This window comes from Schistocerca cancellata, chromosome 7 (genome assembly GCF_023864275.1).
Source record: "Schistocerca cancellata isolate TAMUIC-IGC-003103 chromosome 7, iqSchCanc2.1, whole genome shotgun sequence".
NCBI lineage: Eukaryota > Metazoa > Arthropoda > Insecta > Orthoptera > Acrididae > Schistocerca > Schistocerca cancellata.
This window is the reverse complement of record NC_064632.1, coordinates 325,871,665-325,875,245: the sequence shown is the minus strand read 5'-3', so window position 1 is coordinate 325,875,245 and position 3,581 is coordinate 325,871,665. Positions and strand designations below refer to the sequence as shown.

Below are 3,581 nucleotides of genomic sequence, written 5' to 3'. Positions count from 1 at the left end.
CATAACTAGTCACAACAAACTCCTGATGCTTCACCTGATGCTTCACTCACCCAGCCATGATACGGTCTGTCAGATATTGGTATGTCATGGGTAATTACAGAAAAATGAACGCTTGTAATAATAATATATGTTGCCACTATAGTGCTGTCATCGTACTGACTGAGCAACAATGGCAACACCTTACATAATATAATGACAGGATAGTTAAATAAGATAAAACAGTAAAGATATGCGATTTTATACACATATAACATTTCAGCAATGATACACAGGCTGCATTAGATCATCAACAAATACAACTGATTCAGTTTTTACGGTATTTCACGAATATGTGTTTCTTGTATGCTGTAAATTCTATATGTATTCCTTCTGAAACTGATGTGTGTTCCTGCAGCTTCTTCTTTTGACACCCTACTGATGCACTGTTCTAAGTCATCTGCACACACACTGTACATATGGAGATAGTTCACGATGTCTCGACACACAGTCTGAACATGTGCTAGTCCACAATTCAGTCTTTCCAGCACAGGGGATAGCGCTATCCATAGGCCAAACAAGTTTGTAATGGTTGAGTGTTTTAAATAATTGGATCAACCTCCAGATCTCACCATGAGTGTCATAACATTGTACAATAATGTTATAGATTGTCGCAGACCAGCATAGTAAATGACAAAAGATAGAGAATATTCAGAGATCATCTGTTGGTTGATGCAGTATTCTGAATGACACAGTTCATCCCATTCAAACTCTGTAAACCACACTTCAACACTTCTTGATGCTTTTTCAGTCTCTAATGCAACAAGCCAGCCGCTGTCCACTGACTTGAATACCAATAGTTAAGTGCTTTGAACGGCTAGCTGTTAAATTGTAAGCTGAAGTGAAAAGCAGTAGAGCACTGGGAGGAATCAGCAGCTTCTCATCCATCACAGTAACACTCTGTCTTCGTAGTAACACTGGAATGAGATTTTCACTCTGCAGCGGAGTGTGTGCTGATATGAAACTTCCTGGCAGATTAAAACTGTGTGCCAGACCGAGACTCGAACTCGGGACGTTTACCTTGCGCGGTCAAGTGCTCTATCATCTGAGCTACCCTAGCAAGACTCATGCCCCGTCCTCACAGCTTTACTTCTGCCAGTGAGGATGGGGCGTGAGTCGTGCTTGGGTAGCTCAGTTGGTAGAGCACTTGCCCGCGAAAGGCAAAGGTCCCGAGTTCGAGTCTCGGTCCGGCATACAGTTTTAATCTGCCAGGAAGTTTCATATCAGCGCACACTCCGGTGCAGAGTGAAAATCTCATTCTGGAAACCTCCCCCAGGCTGTGGCTAAGCCATGTCTCGGCAATATCCTTTCTTTCAGGAGTGCTAGTTCTGCAAGGTTCGCAGGAGAGCTTCTGTAAAGTTTGTAAGGTAGGAGACGAGATACTGGCAGAAGTAAAGCTGTGATGACGGGGCGTGAGTCGTGCTTGGGTAGCTCAATTGGTAGAGCACTTGCCCGCGAAATCCCGAGTTCGAGTCTCGGTCCGGCACATAGTTTTAATCTGCCAGGAAGTTTCAACACTGGAATGTTTTCGGATGGTGCATATGTCAGAGACCAGTACCGACCTGCACCATGTGGTGTAGGGCTTCTGAGAGTTTTGGACTTGCTGGATGTCTTCATTACACAAATCAATGAGTGGGATGGATAACAGCAGCTCGCTGTCCTGCTCCAACATGCTGGTCGGATATGCTACAGGAGCCCATCGTGCTGCTACCATCGCTGATCCTGACAGGCCAGAGTTTGCTGCAAGCCCTGATGAACCAATGGTAGCTGCTGCTGGTCCAGACATGCTGGATGTCACTGCCAATCCAAACACAGCAGAGGCCGCTGAACAAAGAAGAAAAAACAGAAAGTATCGACAGACAATGACATGAAGTTGAACAAAGAAATGTAACTTGACAGAGAAAAGGAGGAGAGATCAATACTTGAGATAGTGGTACTTACTTTTACGTTTCCCTTGTGATGGAGAGACAGATGAGGACCTTGGCTGCTGCATGGTACTTCTTCGTCCAGAGGAAATCTTGTATGCACCAGTGTCCCGTAGGGTAAGGGCAGGGTGTTCCTCAGGTAAATGTTGCTTTGTTTGCGTTTCAGCCTGACTGTGACTGACAACGTATGTGGACTCAGCAGTGGCACATGACAGGAAGTGGACACTTAAGAGAGAGAGAGAGAAGGAGAGAGGGAGAGCATGAGTGGCGACTGGAATTTCTCAGATAACAATATCAATCAGTGCTGCCACCTGACGCTTTGTTTGGGGATTAGCATCTCTTCCTGTCTGCTTAAAGCACACACCAGCTGTCAGTGCAGTGGTAGTGGGAATACAGGAAGCGGCAAGCACGTCCGCCCTGCGGTCGATGCGAAAACGGGATCGAGAGATTTTTTTTAATGGTATAATTATGTGTGGCGAGTGTTTCATGACAGTATTTGTTGCACGATCAGGAAAAAGCAATCTATTTAATTACCTCTTTCCGATATATTATATGACCTGCATCTACTTAAACAGCAGAGAATAAAGAGGAAGAGCGATCCAACCCCTGCAAATTCATTTCTAGAAATAAACATCCTTTGATATGTAACTGGGTTTCCTGTCATTAGATCCTTTCTCTCCGCACAGATCTTTTCCCACGAACTTTTCTCTAGGTAGGGAGGGGGAAGTGAGAGAGGAAAGAGCTGGGATGGGGGGGGGGGTTCTCAGAAAATAGATTATCCCAAGTGTGTAATAAATCAACCTGCAGGGAACCATAAACCACATAGCTGAATAATAGGTTAAGGGGAGAGGAGGGGGGCATAAATGAATCAAGTCTGTCCCTTAGTGTATGGAACATCCACTAACAAAATGTCGTAGAACAAATTTTGTCCTACTACTTTCCTTACGCCGTTCACTACTTGGGGATTGTAGTCTTTTGACAATAGAAGTCTTTTAAGAAGTTTTAACATAAAGAGTGTATTCCACACACCTTCCAGGATTAGGGCACTACTCAGCTCTACTAAATATGATATGGTTGTTAGGAATCCTGATATATACAAAATTCCATGTCAATGTGGGAAAGCTTACATTAGCCGTTCTATTCAGGCTGTTCAAGACACAGCGTGGAACCCTGCCGTCACACGATGCTACAACAGCCTGAAAAAGCGGCAGCGGAACATTGTTGAAACGAGGGGGCATGGGGCGAAATTTGACAAGAGTCTAAGACTTACCAGTAGTTACAATTTTGGAATAGTGCTTATAAAGAGCTAACTGAAATTGGGTTGGGGGACAAACTGATCTGTAATGACAAGGGTTTTCCTCTTAGCAAGAACTAGAACCCTGTACTGCCCCACATCAAAACACTTTCGCTGGAGTAGCCAACTCGAGTGTTTGAAAACAGAGTGCGACAAACTATTGGCACCAAGGTGGCGCAATGAGCTGAGTCTTTGGTGAAATAACTGTTTTGGGCATCGGATGAAGTTATACGGTACGGAGGTCTATGTAGGACGACGATTTTCAACCTTGGCATCAGTTTTCAGCAGGACTCAGTAGCAAAAACAGCATTCACCTACGGATGGCG

General features: G+C 44.5%; 1 non-coding gene across 1 annotated transcript; it reads left to right on the top strand.

Moving 5' to 3' along the window:
* Positions 1-1,155: 1,155 nt before the first annotated feature.
* On the top strand, positions 1,156-1,230 carry Trnas-cga (transfer RNA serine (anticodon CGA)). The gene has a single exon. It is a non-coding gene; the product is annotated as a tRNA-Ser (tRNA).
* Positions 1,231-3,581: the final 2,351 nt, after the last annotated feature.